Source organism: Strongylocentrotus purpuratus, unplaced genomic scaffold, assembly GCF_000002235.5.
Source record: "Strongylocentrotus purpuratus isolate Spur 01 unplaced genomic scaffold, Spur_5.0 spur5_scaffold_2, whole genome shotgun sequence".
Taxonomy (NCBI): Eukaryota; Metazoa; Echinodermata; class Echinoidea; order Camarodonta; family Strongylocentrotidae; genus Strongylocentrotus; species Strongylocentrotus purpuratus.
Window position 1 is genome coordinate 19,054,038 of NW_022145605.1, and position 21,288 is coordinate 19,075,325.

General features: G+C 39.0%; 1 non-coding gene across 2 annotated transcripts; it reads right to left on the reverse strand.

The window, feature by feature from the left end:
* Positions 1-682: 682 nt before the first annotated feature.
* LOC752894 lies at positions 683-18,443 on the reverse strand. 2 transcript variants are annotated; one of them, XR_004065232.1, is made up of 5 exons: positions 17,312-18,443; positions 5,823-5,909; positions 4,790-4,990; positions 3,340-3,435; positions 683-1,698 (listed from the first exon to the last, which is right to left on the reverse strand). It is a non-coding gene; the product is annotated as an uncharacterized LOC752894 (transcript). The 2 variants fall into 2 exon arrangements; XR_004065233.1 differs by lacking the exon at positions 17,312-18,443 and adding an exon at positions 6,075-6,093.
* Positions 18,444-21,288: the final 2,845 nt, after the last annotated feature.

The following is a 21,288-nucleotide window of genomic DNA, read 5'->3' on the forward strand; positions in this document are numbered from 1 at the left end:
CAGCTGCCTTTAGGCGCTAAAAGTTTTCAAGGAATAAATTCCTACCTTGTGGCCATTTATTACACCTGGGTGGAGAGTGGCAAATGAAGATTAATGTCTTACCAAAGGACATTAATAGTGCCGCGGTGGGACTCGAACCGCGAACCTTTAGATCAACAAGACCTCAACTTAAATCTTTAAATTTGTATTGTGTATTTGTATTGTCATATCATATAATAATACTCCTTTAAAGTCCACTCCAAATTTTATTAAATCGAAAATGAAAATTCTTTTTTTCCCAATTGATCGTGAGCCCGGCAGCCACTGAGCAGCGCCAGATCAAGGAATTCATAGACCTACATGTACTCCAACGACCTCATGATCGGGATAGTCACTAGACTCAATAGCACCCTTTGGATTTGAGAGAACAAAATCTCTATGTTCTATAATGTGGGTGTATATGCAGTACGTCATTGCATTAATCATGTGATGATCACATTTCAACCAATCACAGATCGGTATTTTAAGACGTGCTGCAATGTCTTGTGCTTTCAGTCATACCATCAAACCGACACTTGCTCGACTCTAAAGCTGATAATTTTTTATCCCCTTTTTCTTATATTAATTGAGAGCTGATTTCATGAGATAACAACGGTCGGTGACCTTGCACGGAGGTCTAATCCTCCCTGGCCAAACTAGTGCAGAGGGGCTTTAATGCACGTTTGTTCGATCTGGTGTCAGTCTCGGTGATGTGACTGCATGGGTATTATCTTAGAATTCTCGTGTCGTATAATGCATACAAGTAAATATACATATTCATAAAACGACATTTGCATTGAACATTCATCTTCAATGACGTCCAGGACGTGATTGTCCAATGGCGTACACAGTTCTATGAGTTGAAACTTCAAAATGACACTTATTTCAACATTTGAAGTGATCAAAATCTCAGAAGATGGTGCTTCATACACTTCAACCTCAGAGATATCACTGATAAAAACAGCCAATATTATACTTTTTTTTAATGTATGATTGCTTAATCATTAGTATATTGTTTGGTTTACACAAAAAGTATCCCAGTCACACCTAGATAGGATAGATAATGCACAAATATTGGCCATTCAGAGCAATGTAATTTTTTTGTTCGGTCTGTTGCCAGTCACGTATCGGTATTTGTCAGTGTGACTGTGGCATTAAATACCCCAGTCATACCATCGAGACCGACAGTATACCAAGAAAACAAATATCACAGTCAAGGAACAGTCGGTTTCGAATCGGTTTTACGATGTAACTCGGACATCCCTCTCTTAATTATGACCGCTTAAATATAGTAAGTACCGGTACTAGTAACACTGGCTATTCGGATTTCTTCGCCGTCTTTGGGTGCCCGACGTCGTGTCCATTCTGGTATCCGTTCTGTTCCCTCTTGATCTTGTGCCCGTTGGCGTTCCGGTGGCTGTCCAGGAAAGAGTTGGACGAGCGGTCTTTGAGGACTGTCCTTATGAAAATGACAAACCACGACATCTGCAACACCGTCACGGTAAACATGACAAAGTGACAGCCAAAGTACATGGAGGTCGCGACCTCCCACAGAGTCTGATTGTACGTGTAGGCATAGATGAGGTATATGGAGGGAAAGAGGATGATGCGAGCTAAGAAGAAGGTTACAATTGCGAGGGCGGTGTTGATCCTGTATATAAGGTTGTCGGTGTAGCCGTGCTGCGGAGAAAGAAAAACGGAGCGTTACACAAAGATTAATGGGATGAGTGAGATAGCAGGGGCGGATTAAGGATCACCAGAAAGGTGGGTGTGGGGTATAATTTGGGGGGATCCCATCTGCCCTCCATGGTTTCCTTTGGGTGGGGCTGGTGGAGGGGGTGGGGCTGGTGGAGGGGCGGGGCTGGTGGAGGGGCGGGGCTGGTGAAGGGGCGGGGCTGGTGGAGCGGTGGGGCTGGTGGAGGGGTGGGGATGGTGGAGGGTGGGGCTGGTTGAGGGGTGGGGCTGGTGGAGGGGTAGATGCAATAGAAGAAAAAGAATCCTAAAATTCTTTTTTTACCCCGGAAATGATCTTTCATGCCTGTATTAATCAATCGATAAGCGGTAAAGTTAATCAAACTTTTGACGTGTCAGAGCCTCCTGTATCTGTCAGTATATATAGCCTTGAGGGGGGGGGGGGGGGAGGGGGGACATAGAGTGGTCTATTGCCTTGAAATCACAAATCCATTTGGTTTAGAAAACGAAATCCTACACACCGGACATTAACTACTACACTTACTACCTGTAATGTTACCGGTAGTCTTCCTTGTTTGTCCTGGCTGGGTATACCATTATCACATATCTTTGCCTCGGACAGAACATATTCTTTAAAGATACATTACAGAGGAGGCGTATTATAACGATTACCCCCTGGAAAAATTACCTCCCAAGGACATTAACCCCAAGAAAATTCCCCCCCCCCCCCCCTGTTTATTAAAGGGGAAGTCCACCCAAATAACAAGTGATTTTTAGGGGTAATTGTCCAGGGGGGGGGGGGGGTGGTAATTGTCCCACTGGTAATTGGCCAGAGGAGGGGGGGGGGGGTTGCCCAGGGGGTAATTTTCATAGGACCCAGATCAAGGGATGTCAGAATGGGGGGGGGGGGGGGGAGGGGGTAAAATTTAAAAACAAAACATGGAAGTCTGCAATGACCTATGATAAGACTTAGGGAAGAGAAGTGTTATGGAGGGATGGCCAATTTGGCACCCCCTCAAGATTACTGAAGTCCCTCGTTACATTGCAATTCTACAGAACATATAAAGGAAGTATATCCAGCACGTACATCCTACATCATTTCAGGAACTTCCGGCTCCATATTAGGTATGCATAAAATATTTCACGCTCGGCAGGGGTGACTGACCTAAAGGAAAGCTTGCAACGCCCCAACCCCCCCCCCCCCCCCCAAAAAAAAAAAAAAAAAAAAAAAGTAAGAAAAAACAATCAAATAACCAAATAATTATAATAAATAGGGAACGAAACTCATCTCATATCAAATAAGAAAGCGTTACTCCAATTATTAATCACATTAATCTAAAGGGGAAATATGCTGTATATTATCATTTATGTCGCCACTGCATAGCATTTCAAGAGTGACACTGACAAAAATCTATCAACCAAGTCAGTGACTAATCAAATTAATCAAGATACTTAGTTCATCCGGGCCCTGTTTCATAAAACGTGTTACCAATATCAAATGCTAAATTTCCAAAACAATTTTGCTCTCAGCCAATCAAATGCCACGATTTCAGTGGCTTATAACAGTTATTGTAACTTGTTATTGATAACAAGTTTGATGAAACAGGGCCCTGTATTCGTTTTACTTACCCTTATAAAAATCTTTCTAATACAGAGAAACGGGGCGCTTAATTCGGTAAAATGCACACTCGCAATCATGAAGGCAGCTTTACCGAACCGGTAATGCTGTGGAGGAGAGAAAACAAGAGAAACATATAAATCAGGACGAAATGTATAATGCAAAAAATTAACAAGTCAACGCAAAGCGTAGCATCCCCTCGCAGGATACAAATGGCCTATATACATGTATGTCAGAACAAGTTACCTCCATTGGACTATACTATTATATTACTAGGCAAGGAAGTTAACCACATTTTCACATAATCACTAGGTTTTTTTGCATATTTAATGAGCTAATACCTTTCACCTTTGACCTACATACTCAGAAATCAAACTTAGGCTGTACATGTATTTTGATACCATGAACCTTCATATTAAATTTCATTAAAATTTGTCAAACATTACTCAAGTTATCGAATGCAAACCAGATTCGCATATTTAATGAGCTATGACCTTTGACCTACATTAGGCTGTGTTTTGATACCATGGACCTTCATATCAAATGTCATTTAAATCCGTTAAACAATACTAAAGTAATGGATCGGAAACCAGATTCGCATATTTAATGAGCTATGACCTTTGACCTACATACTCCAAAATCTAACTTAGGCTGTGTTTTGATACCATGAACCTTCGCATCAGATTTCTTTAAAATCCGTCAAACATTACTTAAGTTATCGATAGGAAACCAGATTTGTATGTTTTCGCATATTTAATGAGCTATGACCTTTGACCTTTGACCTACGTACTCCAAAATTAAACTTAGCCTGTATTTCGATATCATATACCGTCATACCATCAAATTTCATTAAAATCCGTCAAACGTTACTGAAGTTATCATCGGAAACCAAATTTGTTACGGACGAATGGACGCACGGAAGGAAGGACGGACGGCAGCGTTACTTACTATATCCCCTCCGATGTCAGAGCATAGGGGTATGAACACCATGTGGCCATAAGGATTAGGTCGCTTGCCCGCATATATCATTAACGTTCCATTGATATCCATTAAATGTGGATCTGATATCTTTACATTTGAACTCAAACATCGGAAAACACATCTGAACAATATTATTATTCCTAATATTATCTCAAACCTACCGCACACTATACTATATAGTTCCGACTTTGATCCGATTTTGGAAGATTTCATCATTCTTATTATCATGATGATTATCATCATCATCATCTTCATCACCATCATCATCATCATCATCATCATTAATTTCATCATCATCATCATTATTATTGATTATCATCATCATCATCATCATCGATTCATCATCATCATCATTTTCATCATCATTCTTATTATCATGATGATTATCATCATCATCATTATTATTATTATGATTATCATCATCAACATCATCATCATCATCATCATCATCATTATCATCATCTTCACTATCATACTTACCAAGGAAAGGGGTACACTTCCTGCAAGGACTGCGACGTGGTGGATAATGATCAAAGGATTATCCCCAAGAATGGTACGAACGTTGTTAAAAACGGTGTATTCATCAACCTATTCTCCAGGCAGTACGACTTGTACATAATCACCACATCGTAAACCCAGTATGCAATAGCGAAAACAGTGAGCTGATCTAATAACGAACAACTGCAAAGATACAAGAAAAAGAAAATGAAGGGAAAAAGGACAATATACAAATTAATGCTATAGAAATCGTTTTCCTTTGATTCGTTTCATTTTATTTGTTTGGCCTTTCATAACTTTTAAAGAACGTCATTTCAAATAACACAACGCACGACGGCGTAGCCACATTTTTTGTCAGCTAGAGGGGGGGGGGGGGGGGTGGGGAATTATTTAATTATTATGAGGGAAAACCGCTTTTCTGCCAGGGCACGGGGGAAAGAAGTGTAACAGTATTCCATATTAAGATCATAATTATGTTCTTATGACTGGGGTGTAGCGAGCGAACCAATGATATGCATTTTAGAACAATGAAAACTTGACGTTTTTTTTTTTATAACGGACAGAAATGAATTTACATTTGCAATTTGAGATGAAGAAAAAAGGGTAGCATGGGACGCCTGAAATGTATGAGGGTATGACGCCGATGACGCAAAGTAAATTCAAAATTTGACGGGCAGAACGATAACAAAGAAAGCACAATTTCGACAGATAAATTCACTTTTATAAATGTAATGCTTCCTGGGAGAAATTTTAATCATCAAGATTTCTTCTGACTTGTTTTTCAATTACAGATCGATCAATTTTACTGGGTGTAAACCACAAATATGTTTAAATAATTAGACCTTGAAATCAATCATATTATTACAATCCGGGCAATTATCATTACAAAATTATTACAAATTATCAGTACAAAAATAATCAAAATCATGTTTTCTTTCATCCAAGTAAATTTTACTTGCTTCTCTCTCTCTAAAAAGCCTATTATCATTTCGTTAAAAAGAAATCGAAAACTTACTCAGCAAAGAAGACATCCTTGTACGTCCTTGACATGATAATAGATGCCAAGATAAACTGAAAAACTGCATGGACAACGGAGACTAATCTGGGAAACAAGAGATCAAAAAATGAAAATTCAGTGATTAAAATCGTTACATTTACTGGTAAAAACATTTGTAAATTTGAACAAGAGGTCGAGAGCGGTAATACATGTCACAATCACTGGTAACAAATATTGTAAATTTGAACAAGAGATCGAGAGCGGCAATACATGTCAAGATGTCATTCTGGTTGTTTCCATTAGATCGGTGATAATGTCTTGAATAAACATCTACTCGGTGACCCGCAACCTAATTTCAGATATGAGTGTTTTGGGGCAGCCTGACAAACGGTGATATTGGACTCAATCTATTGACTGAATTATAATATTTATGATGGCATATTGATTTTTTGTATTCATTCTTCCAATGAAGGTATATGTTTTGTATTGAACTGAACTCGTTTGGTTCCTAACGGGACGTTGAGGAGTATACCAAAGAAGAAAAACTGCATTGGTTTATTAAACATAACACGGCATGCAGCTCAAGGCTGATATTGTCTGTATTTACAAAGTAATCAAATAATCACATTATATTTTTTTTTAAAATCATCAGAATACTAAAGTGATCTAATTTCCTTTTTAATTCATACATCAATGCTATTGTTCATATAAAGTTTAGAAACGTATTCAACAGTTAAAGTTATTGATTAGTAGCTGATCAAAAATAATTTAGCTAATGTCGACAAGTATTTAAAGATAATTCAGTTGGGCGTGAACAGGAAGATTATACGCTGACATACATGTAGAAACTTAATTTTATCTGAGACGAATATAGAACCACATTTTTGATATTTGAAGGGGTTAAGAACTTTGTCATCGTCTGCAAAATTATAAGCACAATAATTTTGATTGTACAGGTACCATTAACATACAGGAACATAAATGAGACGCTTTATTATCTGAATAATATTACACGTATTTATCGTGTACTTAAAGTTGTCCGGAAAGAAATGAGACATTCTTGAATTTTAACGGCTACAGTATTTTACGACAGCGCCAATGTCGTACGATAAAGCACACTCTATGCATAGTTGGCCCTTTCTATAAAGATAATGGAAAATCATCACTAAGTGGAGTTCATATTTCTACTGGTAGCCATTAAACTGTGTGGACGACATTGCGTTTATTCGTTGACCAAGACAGTGTCAGACACGCCCGCATATTATGATCTGTGGTAGTGTTACGACCTCGTTGCTTGAAGCAAACAAGTATCGTGTCATGTTTGAAAAGAATATAAAAACTATTTGTCTTTTTTGCTGAATGCGTTATGTAAAGCCCTATAGCCGCATTATATATGATTTGTTACGACCTCTTTGCTTCCGGCAAACAAGTATCGTGTTATGTTTGAAAAGAATATAACAAAAAATTGTCTTTATTTCTGAATGCGTTATGAAAAGCACTTGGCATGCTTGGGAATGTCTAAGATAGCGTAGACACATATATTAATATCAGAGAAAACATAACTGATTCTTTATTCATAGAGATGAAAACAGTGTCGACCCAGGTTATCTTTAAAATCAATTATTCGTCATAGCTCCAAATGTATAGAACTATACAGTAGCGGAAATAACATGTAGGTATCCACTAGAACTAATAGAAGTAGCAGTTACAGTAGTAATAATATAATAACATAGTTAGTTTCATATAGGATCTGTAACAGATCTGTATTTACTTACAGCCAACATAATCATGTACACGTTTTAATGATAATAATACCCACATCATTTAGTATGTGTCTGGAGTACATTATTTGCTAACATTATTTGCGTCCGTTATTTGATAAATCAAGCGAAACAAAATACCATCCAGGGCCTGCACAGAGTGTTAAAACAACTGTTGATGGAACAAACCCTCGATTGCGGTTGCCATAAATTATCTTCCTATGCTATGATAACAAATAGGTTTCAACCTGAAAACATCACATGATTGTTGCTTTGAAAGTGCATGGGTGTAGATACAGGTGGTTTGGGATGGGATCTCACGGGGCACTCTAGTCCTGTCTTACCCCCCCCCCCCCCCCACACCCCCTCAAATCAAATAGGGCGGGGGAGCAGAAAAGGACCGCTTTGTTAATCCATATTTTTATAATCATGCGACATGGGCCCCTTGCCTCCCCGCCCCCCCCCCCCAATGTGCCAGTGCCCCTAGAATGGCTATACACGCGCTACGCCACTAATGGGGCAGTTCTAGCGCCAGAATATCAAGTGCTAGACTAGTGTAAAGGGCCAAATCGGTATCGCCCCCCCCCCCCCCCCCCCCCCCCCCCCCCCCACTTGCTACACCGCCCTGGATGACGGCTTGTCACAATACATTATGGGGAGAAAAAACAGCCAACAATGAATAAGTATGACATTGCCAATATTTTAAAAGATTTATCAATGACGATTTTCCTTTTGTAAGTAAGCATAATAACAGTCATCTGGTCATCATTATTTACAGAGATGGGGTGGGGATACGATATTGCGTACGCATTATATTGGTAACATTTTGCATCATATTCATGAACTAGAAAAAAATCAATTCCTCGCTGTCGAAAATAATTAAGCATGCCTGCAACGTAATCAGTATTTTTCAATTATCGGATTAAAGGTAAAAACCCTCATTTGCAGACGCGCCCTAATTTCGATGAACTTTTACGGGTAGAAGTGCTTAGGGATGATAATAACCCTCTTCACATGGTCATACATACTCTTACCAAGTTTTACTACGATAGCATGATTCGTTCTCTCAAGCGCGTGGTTCACAAGATATTTCAGCACATTTAAATTGCCCCGTGACCTTTAGCCGTTAACATCTTGACCCAAAATATTATGATCAAGCAATCTTCGTATGGTCATTCATACTCTCACCAAGTTTAACTATGATCGTGTTACAAGATATTTTACATAATTTTTTTTCTCAGCACATTTAAATTGACCCGTGACCTGTGGCCTTTGACCTCTTGACCCCCAAAATTTAATCAGGTAATCTCACCACGGTCATACATACTCTCACCAAGTTTAAACTATGATACCTCGATTCGTTCTAAAGTTATCGCGTTCACAAGAAATTACAGAAGGACGGACGGACGGACGGACGTACAACCCGAAAACATAATGCCTCCGGTACTCACTTGTGTGGCGGAGGCATAAAACGAAGCCCATAATATTTTATACATGTGTCTACGGCTCTGAATAGAGCAATTCATCAGTCTTGTTAGTTATTGAATTGTGAATATTTTTTTTTGTATATCTTTATACAGAAAATAAAAACATCCAACCGACCAACCAGACATACTGTCGTAAGAACTGCAGCGCCATCAATTCAATTCATCACATATTGGATACATATTTCTGACAAAAAGTTTGGTGTTTATCATTGTTCATTCGTACTCCCAATGACCTTGATACGCCTTTGAAACACAGCAAGCCTTTTCTTTCTACGCCTTTTCTGTTTCAGCAGTAGTCGTGCGATTGCAGAACAATGACTCAGATAACCCCTGACATGTCGCATTGTACAACATAACAAGGTGAAGGTGAGATGTAGGATAAATGTATTTGGATAGGAATAAGTTTATTCTTATCAAATTTTAGGGTACACACTTCTTTGCGGTTCATTCTTAAAGTTTATTCTTATCAAATTTTAGGCTACACACTCCCTTGCGGTTCATTCTAATTCATTATCAATAATGAATTAATAAATTCAATTCAATAGGCCATTTCCGTAATGTAACCAAATTTAATGCATAAGTCTTTGTGAAGTGCCTCAATACAAATCATTTCATTCACCTGACAAGAATAATAGTATTTCAATAGACATAATCCGAACTGCATACATTAGTTGTTCCTATAGGTAGCCGCAAAAATTATGGCTTGACCTATCAACGCTTTATGCAGTTTGCATTCTGACTTTTGAAATATAGTTTGTATTGAGGCACTTCACAAAGACTTGTGCATTAAATTTGGTTAATTTACGAAAATGGCCTATTTCTTCAAGGCAACATTGGTAATCGATACCTCATTAGTTATTTTGACTAACGTATCTATTTTTTTTCTTCATAATGTTATATTAGTGGAAATATTCTTCATAAATGTTTTACCTTTCCTTCGTCGTACCTAATTTGTTTCATAATGATTATCTATATTTTTCTACATTTCATTTTAATCGTTTTTTCAATATTTATTTGATTGCTTCTCTTTCTTCTGCAATAAGCTTTTTTTCCTTCTCTTCTTATCCTCCCCCGTTTTACTTGTTCTTCATCTTCTTCTCTTGTCTTAAACTCTCAGAGGAGATTATTTGATCATCCTTTTGCATCTTCTTCTCCTTCCGCTCCATCTCCTCCTTTTTCTTCTTCTACATCTTTTTCTTCTTGCCGTTTTCCTTATCTTTAGTTCTCCTTTTCTCCCTTTTGACCTTCCCTAAAACTTATGATTTCTTTATTCATCCTCATTTCTCCTTCCCCTTTCTTTTTCCCCTTTCCGATCTCTCTCCTTTTCTTCTTCTGTTTATTTTCTCTTGCCTTCAAGTTTTTCCTGCTTCCTTCTTCTCATCTTCCTCCTTCATTAATATTTTCCTTCCCTTATTCCAAGCTTTAATCTGCTTCTCCTCCTCCTCTTCTTCTCTCCTTCTTTCTCCCCTTCGTCTCCATCCTCTTCTTCCCCGTCCTCAATAGGCTCACTTCCTCCATTTGCGCATGCATCTAAAAGTTAAAGACCAGTTTGGGAAATGCCCCACTCTCAAAATGCCCCACTCTCAAAAAATGAAATGGAAGCTCTTATTACCAATCATGTGAAAGAATTCGTCGCTGTTTTCACGAAGTGACGGTAGTGAAAAAAAATTGCATTCACTTTGCGTTACGATTTTCCTCACTACCGTCACTTCGTGAAAACAAGGACGAATTGACCAATACATGATGACATTTTGCTGGGAAACCATTGATATATTGGTAAATTATCATATCGATCCTGTCTGGATAGATATCGCGAATGCACCTCAACATTGAACATTTGGGCATATATTTCTGCTTTTGTTGTTGTTGCGAATTTAGGTTGAAGTATTGCCATCTAAACCTCTGAAGGCAATATTTAAACATTATTGAATGGATATTTTTAACCCAAAACCCTTGAACCGCAATTTTACAACTACCGGTCTATACCTTTAAACAAAGGATAGACTATAAATGCATTGCCTTGCCATGGCATGGAAAACGGTTTAGGGAGTAGAAAGCCTTCGCTGGCTATAGATAATTCAAGTAGAGCGAGGGAAGCGACACATGAAATCACTTTTTTTTCCTTTCATTTTTCAATATTGTTTCCATGTTTGTTATTTCAAGACAGGGGCCTATCTTTAGAGAAGGGGATGTGTTATAACATTTAGCAGCAGCGTAAACATAGATTCTGAACTGCAATTTCCGAGAATATCTAGGCCTCTTGCCTATTTGCATTTAACCAGCAACAGTTCATGATGTTGACGGTGAATACATACTCCACATTATATAGTTTATAGATGTATGTGAATGACGTATTATTTTGTGAGACTATCATAATATTTGCTTTGGAGTTTCGGTGTCGCCAAGGCGCCTACCATTATCGAAATGTTATTTACACCTGAGGGAACACGGGTCTATTCGGGCACAATGTGGCGAATGTTGTTTTGTTATAGGCAAGCTCTAAACAATAAATGCTATTATATTTCAACTGATACCAAGTTTCCGTTTGCCAAACTGTGGGCATAAATGGCTCTGGCTTTCACGCGGTGTGTGCGCCATCTCTTCTCACCGGGGAGCATTCCTTCCCTATACAATGGCGCATGGAAGTAGGCCTATACCAGTAGATACAGTACATACAATCATGGTACATGACATATTATGCGCTGGCAAATTTATGCACAAAGGATTCTCGTAATTCTCGCTTACAAAAAAGAACGTTGATTTAGTGTTGTGCCAAGATGACGGGAGTTCCATATACTGTAGCTTGGATTTGAACCTTGGCCATGGCACTGACCATCACCGTACTGTAATCTGGTGATATGCAATCAATACACGTGGTGGCATGGGGGAAGGGGGAAGGGGGAAGGGGGGAAGGGGGGGGGTACAAGTACAAAAAATGTCAAGTGCCTGTAATCTGTATGCGCCTGAAATTAGTGCAGGAGCACACTCATTTGTTCTTAATTAATAATATGTACGTAAGGTATGCCGAATTGATTTGGCGGAAAGAGATGAGAGAGAGAGGGAGAGAGAGAAAGAGAGCTAGAAGAGAGAGACAAGAGAGAGAGAGAGAGAGAGAGAAAGAAAGAAAGAGAAAGAGAGAGAAGAGAAAAGAAGAGAAGAGAGAGAGAGAGAGAGAGAGGGGGGGCAATGCCCCATGCCCTCCACCCTTTATCTACCACTTGGATCAGCATTCCGGTGTTATTAATGAATAAAAGAGCAGCTGCTATGTTATCCGAGTCTATAGACAATATTGTATTTCGAGAGAATTGGGAGAGCGAGAGAGACAGAGAGAGAAAGACAGAGACATAGATCACGGACCTACTACATGTACGAGTAGTAGGTCCATGCACAAATAGATAGAGAAAGAGAGACAGAGAGACAAAGAAACCGAAAATTCCTAACAATGGAGACTACTAGAAAGAACTAAATAGGGAGAAGGGGAGAGAATAAAAGACAAACAGACACATATGAGGATAGAGACAGTGAAAATGGAACGAGGGGGCAGATGGGGAGACAGAGAAAGAGGGCGTTGCTAGGATACAGACAAAGAGAATGGAAGTCGGGTAGGAAATAATACTCTTGACTCATTGCCTCAGTTAATGTATACACATTCATATCGACTAATCAATTTCACCCAACTGCTCGTGAATTTAGAGCAGGGGCATTGATCGCCGGTTGCAACGAGGGTCGGCAACCCCTGCCCCCCTCCCCCTCCACCACCACCACCACCACCACCACCACCACCACCACCACCCGTACCGCAAGATGAAGTTCATTTTACTGGTTCTCATCATGGACCTACTTCCATGAATGATCTCATACAGTGTAAATTCCAGAACAATGTGCCCCCTCACATAATTATACTGAGGGCTGCAAGCACAGTAAGCTTCACGCTTATGTCGTTATCCTTCTCTTATCTATCATGCTCAACTAATCCATATAAATTATGCACTAAGGCCGGGTGTATCTTATTTACCGTTAATGTATGTATACATTATAATTATATGCACACAATTATATAAATTTATTGATCGACAAAGCCCTAGGGGCAAATAATTGTAGAACAACTTTCTTCGTGTATGTATAGGATCATCATTTCTGGTATTTATATACTGTGTATGTGTATATGGGGACTATGTATTTATATCACATTAATGCGTATGAATATGTATGTTAAGAAAGATGATATAGAAGTAAACTCGACTCCAATCAAATCAAATCAAAGCAATCTATTCTAGAATGGTTCCTCGCCCTTAATCATCGTATGCACACATATCATGATAAACGATTTGACCTGACCCGATATCACACATATCGGCTGATTGTGATGTAGGCTCGCTTTCAGGTTTTTCATACCGTCTAACATCATGCTCCAACTTCAGTGGGATACAGTGAACTGATACAGATAATGCGAGAACGTCTTTAAATAAGGTTAGACGGTAAAAAGTTTGCCGAACCCTGTACATGATGTACGTCCGCTGCCCACAAAAAATTAAAATCGTACAAAATTAATGCTTTATTGTGAATACTTTAAGTCTCATTTGAACAAAACATGACAAACATTAAGATTGGCATGAATGCTTTGATGGTGAGATCACTATAAAGCTGAAGGAATCGCGTAATTGGTGCATTTTGGTCACTTTCTCCTCATTAAAAAAAAATCTAAATAATATTTCCATCGTTTTGTCTACCAATAAATAAATCCTGTCCAGCAATCGAATATATTTAAATACATACATTCATACATCTAATGCACAAATCTTCTTCCTTATTTTCTTCTCTTCTCAAACCTACATGCATTGCAGGCTCATCCTTTTGTATTATTTTCTGTACCTCCGATCTCACAATTCTTTTTGGGGACTGTTTACTTTTTATATCGTGACCGTGTTCTCCTATCTTTGTCATTTAAAGCACTCTATTGTTTCGTTTTCGTCTCTGTTGGCATCCCCTGTTTTCCTATTTCTAGTTCCTTGATGTAGTTACGAATTTGTTGATTTAATTACTTATTATTCCCAACTATTGTTTGAGAGGTCCACATTGTACATACAGGCATTGCTTTCTAGTGGACCCCTCCGTTTCCAATATGTATTCCTAATTTTTGTAAATGATTATAATTGAATTGTGAAGTTTCAAAAAAAGTAAAAATATATATATATATTATATGTTAAAATATTTTCAATTTTAACTTTATTGCTGTTTCCAACAAAACTTAACTCAATTATAATCATTTACACAAATTAAGGAATACATGTTGGATACAGAGGGGTCCACTAAAAAGCAATGCCTGCATGTGGATAACTATTTTAGTCGTTTTGTGTGTCAGAAAGTGAGAGAGAGAGAGAGGGGGGGGGGGGGGAGTCGAAGTGGAGAGAAAGTGAGAGGAGGAATGTCATGGAAAGAAAATAGAAAATTACATATGGCAAAGAAAAAAAGGAGAGTGAGAATGAGAGGGAGAGAGGGAATAAAGAAAGAGATAGAATGCGAGAGATATGGGAGAGAGGGGGAGGAGGAGAAAGCTAGGGGGAGGAGAAATAGAGAGAGGAAGGAGGGAGGGAGAAAGAAGAAGAGAGAGAGAGGGTGGAGGGAGAGGGGGAGGAGAGAGAGAGGAGCGATGATGGAGCGTGAGACGGAGAAGAGTAATATGACAACGATAATTCACTTGTTGTTAACAACAGTCTAACAATCATCATTACTTTTTTTTTTAAATTTAAGGTCAGCATCTGTTTTTAAAATACCAGAAGTAGCACCCTCATATTTGTTCTATTTTAGACCTTGAGCGTTGAAATTGTATTGTCTAGTCACGGGAGCATTGTGTTAACTGAGGACATGCCATAATGGAAGAACAATATAGGATCAAATTGCCTGACCTTAAACATTATTTTGCAAACATATACATTGAAATACATCTCCGCATCCCCACAATTACGTAGTATCTCTAAACAATCAGTTTACATAGTGTATTCGGTGGTGTGGCTATGTGGGGCACGGGGGAACGTCTCCCCATGAAACTGCACCAAAAAGGAAAGAAAAAGGAGGAAAAAAGGGAGAGTGGGAAAAAGATGATATTTTAAGGCCCCTCCCGCACCACAATAATTGGTGGGTTTGTAAAGTCGCATTTCATTCACCAACTACGTAAAACCAGTGCATCACCCCCCCCCCCCCCCCCCCCCCCCCCCCCCCCCCCCCGAAGCCTTTTTCCTCCTCAACGGCTGGTCCCCCGTTGTGCCACTGAATTATGTCAAATTCAGGGGTGTTTCTACCCGGAGACCCTAATGATCGACTAATAATCGTTTTCACAAACTAATGAGTAATAACTAGAGTACAATTGCATATACATGTAGTGGCTGGTATGACGGCATACCTTTGGCATCATCTGACTATTCAACTATTTTATCTAGGCCTATAAAGAATATCTATATTACTATAACCATAACTGTATCAATAACTACAACTGTAACTGAATTTTTGTACTTTGAATTTGTTTTGAACGCATGAAATCAATCAAAATAATATGACAGTAACTATGATTTTAAATTTTTAACTATGCTATAATATCTAACTATATCTATAGTGTACCAATATAGGCCTACATATTTTGTAGATGACTGTATATATGACTATTTCTATATAAATAATGTAACTATATTGATGGGGGGGGGGGGTCATGATTTTCTTATCATTTGCCCGATTCTTTCCAACTTATCTTTACCTCGCGTCTTTTCAAAAATCAATTGTTTTCGGTGTATAGTTTCCCTTTAACTTCCCTCTATTTGGTACAGAATGAGGTGGATGTGTAGAGTACTTAGCCCTTTTTTCCCACTTCCTTAATTTATGGCACGTTTGGACCGCGTGGGTTTACAGAAAATTATCATATCGCCTCTGATCTCCAGCAGCGTTGCTACTGTGCTAGGGGGCTAAATACACACACCGGACTATACATCCTCAAAATAATCCCAAAAAGAAAGGACATTGATGGGAAACTTTGTTTCAAGCTGCATACTGTACGGCTGTGTACGCAGCCATTATTCTCTCATTTCCTTTAGCATTGTTCATATTTCCAGGAAAATTGCCGGAGCTGAACATTGCATAGGTTATTTCCTTACGTTATACGAACATTGTTTACAAAAGATAAAGAAAACATTACATTTCCAGGCAAAAAAAATAATCATATCATGTTCCACTAATGTAACTGTTGCCTCTTTTCTGTTGGTTCATTATTTTCTTGGTGCATTTCGTAGATGCAATTAGGGATACCCAAAGCGAATTTACGCCCAAATTTAATTCCTGGAAGAAATATTGAACTCATGCATGGGCTGTGTTCATCCATGTCTGTAACCTTGTAATACTCGATCTACAGCCTCTGCCCGGCTGTAAAGCCTGTTGCTGACATAGCTGCCGTACGTGTGGCATCATCAAGTTATTATAACTTATACTACATCAATATCATTATTCTATTGTAATGTAATAATCCGTCTGCCGAGAAAGCCGGAGGGGTGTGTAGGCCTACTCATAATAATATACATGAACACAGTGTTACATCCTACTGGGCTTCAAGAAGCCATGTCATGTTTTGTATTACCCTTACACTGCATGTTAAAACAATCGAAAGCAGATTTCTGATGGACAATAAAACAGGTCTTGAATCATCAGTATACAAGTGAAGCATATAATACCATTAAAAGGTAGCACAAACGTGTACATATATTATGATAAAATCGATGGCATTTATCCATTGAAATAGAGCTGGGCTTCATTAATTTCGGGGGCGTCATTGAGGGTACCCCCCCCCCCCCCCAATTATGATTGAAATGAATATGATCACCTCTTTGTATTCGGCGGGTGCACACATGCATGCTTGCCCCGCCCCCTCCAAAAATGGATGCCCCTATATCATTCAGTGAGTGCGCTTCAAATAATTTATAACCATCCTGTCCCCCATCTGAAAACTGATCGACGCGTACCTCTAATAATGTCAATAAACCAGAATTACAAGGCTAACATGAAGCGATTACTTCTACTTCTCGCAGTGGCACATTTGATTGCATTTCGGCTCAGTCATTTTATGTACACGACGAGAAACGTAGAAGCTATGAAGACGGATGGCATTTACAGAAGCACGAAAAGCTTCACACAGCGCGCTGTCATACATACAACACATGTACATTCATACATTCATATCATGAAAGGGTTGGGAAACGGGAATCACACACACAATCCTTACCTCATAGACGTTCCACATGCAAGATACGGCGGGTACTTCTTCGAGAAATACGACCAAAAAACGAAGTATAAACCTGGCCAGACTACCCAGCCCGCCACACCAAGGGTCCATAAAGATGGGTAATACAGAGGCACATCCATGTTCACAACTTGCTCCTCCATTCTTATAACATGTAGCTTTATGCTTGTGATAAATTAAAGTGATTTGCAGAGAGAAAGGGAGAGAGATAGAGATGGAGGCGTGCGTGCCTCAATGACTGTTTCCTGCAGCTCGCCGGAGACACCGTGGATGCCTAGCCTATATAACTCACTTTTGGGGCAAGAGTGACCGTACTCGTGCACTCACTCAACTACATAATCACTCGACCGCAATGGTGATAATGTCTTATGATGGAGACAATTCAACTGTAGCTCAAGCTTAAACAAGCAAAACACAAACTTCCTCGACGATCTCAGTCACGTTTTATCTAATTGTGATAATAAGAAGTTTGGGTGCGAGCACTTATCAATGTACTTTGAAGTTTGATTCACACGGTACACTGAACTGAAGATTGCTAATCCCTATTTAAACTAAGGACAAAAGATCTAGTAAGGACGTTGAGTTATCACTAAAGGAAACGTATTTGTTTTTGTAATGAGATCTTTCCTTGCTAACACATTCATGTAGGCCTGTTCCCATTTGCTCTTTCGTCTCGCCTTTTGCTAATTAAAGCGAACTGTAGTTTGCCTATTTTTGAGACATCACGCCATCCGAGTTAGTGCTGCTGCACAAGTGCTGGTATATAAGGTGAATGGCCAAGAAACATTCGGTGAATACAGTAACTGTAGTCGGTGAAGTAGCGTGACTGACGTATAAAACTAAAGCCCACACAAAAGATTTTGCGGGCTCAGACTTATTAACACGTTTTTTACTGCAATTCCTAAAGCGTTGATCATATAATTTGTAGTAGGTCCATGATCAGGTCCTAGCTCTAGTAAAAGCTGTCACGTCGGTCTCCGGAGTAACTATACAGATCATCATGATCAGATCACAGCTATAAAAGACTAGACTAGGCGCAGCCTATGCCAGCACAGTAGGCCCTCGGTAGTCTCAAAGCGCAGACATCGACAGTGCATGCTATACGCACAACGTCTGGTTTGTGCTTGCAAACTAATTGACCCGCATAATTATTTTCCCTTCCCCAGATGTCGTTTGTATTGTGTGGACTATTGTTGAAGGGGAAGGTTGAAGTCTGGTAAGGCCAAAGTGAAAGGGTGAGAAATATGTTAGTTTGGAAGAAAAGAAGAAAATAATGACTCATGAAAAAGATTGCTCTTCAAATACCCTAAATTATTTGAAAAATTATGAGGAAAACAAAACGGAAAAAGTTCGGACCAAACTTGTAGTCCAAATTTTGTCCAACAAGTATCACATAATTATGTATACAGTACATGTGACTTTTAGCAACAATCAGTCAATTTCTTAACTTTCGATGATACCAGCCTCGCAGCATTCATGTAGCCTACATTCAGGAGTAGACTCTATAGTAGTCGCTCTATGCAGAGCGAATTTATTTCATTTCCCACATAAACAATGATTCTCAACAATAAAGTTAAAATTATAAACGTAATGATATAACATAAAATTAGCATAGAAATACCTTCTTCTTTTTTTCTTTTCAAAGTCTTGTAATACGATATTCTTAAGTTACAGGAAATGAAAAACAAACCTATAGAATTACTGTCTCGGAAGCGAAATAAAAATCAATCAATCAATCAATCAATGCTTAATAGGTTTCGGATAGCACAAGAATAAATCAAACTTTAGGCCTATAAATTCATATTAATTTTGTTATGAACAACCAGCTTTTCCAAATTCCTTCCAGACAGTTTCTTTCAGACAGTGTAGACCTAATCGTTTGTCCAAAACTCAACCTTTTCTTATTCTTTAAAGGGTAAGACAAGTAGCCCACCCTGAATAAAAATTTGTTTTATATCAAAAGCAAAAAAATGAGAGAAACAAACCGGAGAAAGTCCGATATAGAATGACATAGATATCTCTTTATTAATTTGTTGTTGCCGTTTTATTTTGTTCGTCTTTCTTTCCTTGTTTTCTTTTGGCAGGGGGTGGTAAATTGAAATCTATCAAACGAAACGTGACGCCTGACGTAATTTTTTCTGACGGTGTTTTGCATTGTACTGAAAATTCCATGGAATTCTCATATCCACTGTCGTTGACGGCTTCTTATTATTTTTAAAGAGGCGTGTGTAAAAACATGACACAAATTATATTCTAGCTAACAGACAGAGGTTTATGATATGATAACAATGAAAAAAAAAAATTCCGACAAGTGAAGACGTACGTCAAAGACTTACAGTTAACGTTCGAATTTAGAGATTCATAATTTTCTTTGTGCATAATTATTTGCATTGCCATCAAACATCCGCCGATCCTTTTCTCACATTTCCCCCCTGCTTTCAAAGCTAATTTTAATAGGTTTGACTACCTCTTTAAAGGTGTACAGCACCCAGTTTTTGATTGCTTTTTTTTGCAGGCTTTTTTGTGGGCATGTATACCACCAGCAAGCATGAGCGCGTGCCCCTTATATCCCTGGTATTACTAAAGGATCTCTCTAATGGGTAAATGGGATGTTAGGTGAGATAGAGATTAATGACCGTGTTAGCGGACATCAAGCAAGAAGCTACTTCCAGCCACTAGTATGCTCTCTCTCTCTCTCCCTCTCTCCTCTCTCTCTCCCTCTCTCTCTCTCTCTCTCTCTCTATATCTCTCTCTTTCTGCCTCTCTATCTCTCTCTCGTCCTCTCTCTCTCTCTCTTTCTCTCTCCCCCCTCTTTCTGTCTCTCTCCATGGTCTTAGTAGGTCTATATGCTCTCTCTCTCTCTCTCTCTAGTCTCTCCCTCCCTCTCTCTCTCTCTCTCTATCTCTTTCTGCCTTACTCTTTCTATATCTCTATCTCTCTCTTCTTCTTTTTCTCCGTCACCTCCATCTTCTACTTTCCTCCTTCTCCTATACTGTCTTCTTCTCATTTCCACCTTCTTATTGTTATTATTGTATGATCATTATTGTTATAATTATTATTATCATTAATATCTTTTTTTCTTTTTCTCCTCTCCTTTATTCTCTTCTGAAAGTCCTTCTTTTCTCCCCCCCCCCCCTAACGAATCCTTACTCTCGTATGAATATGACGCCTGCATGGCCTTAGTTGAATTTATTCATGACTGAACATTGAATAAGCAAGCTACTCTTTATTATGTACACAGTCATGTACAAAGTTTATAGCAACCGGTTTTTGCCATGGAAACCAAAGAGCCGCCAAGCATAAATTATTGATTATATAAAAATGGAATATAATTATGACGTCTCTGATAGCGTGTGAAACTGTGCTTAAAGCATTGCCGGTATGTCTTTGTGGTAGTTTTATACTTTTTCCTATAATAATAGTAGTGCAAGCCAACGAGAGTTAACACAATGAAATGCAGTGTTAATGACATCTGGATAACTACCTATGATGAGTAATCATCGAACTTTACCTCACCCTTTCCGTCTCTAGTCTCTCTCTCTCTCTCTCTCTCTCTCTCTCTCTCTCCTCTCTCTCTCTCTCCTCTCTCTCTCCCTCTCTCCCTCCTCTCTCCCTCCCTCCCTCTCTCTCTCTCTCTTTCCCACTCTCTCTCTCTCTCTCTCTCTCCATCTCTCTCTCTCTCTCTCTCTCTCTCCCCTCCTCCCCTCTCTCTCTCTCTCTCTCTCTGTCTGTCTCTCTCTTTTTCTGTTTCGCTCACTCACTCATTATATTCCGCCTACACGGTGTTCAGTTTCTGTCACGGTTTGAACATTGTTTTGATTTGTGTTTTTTTGCTTTTCCCGCGTGCATGCATCTACAATTCGGGTCAATGTCAGTGCTTCATTGTGTACATGGTATTTGGCTGCATGATTGATCTGCTTGGCTAGCAAACTGTCTCCCTCTCTTGACTTGAATCAGTA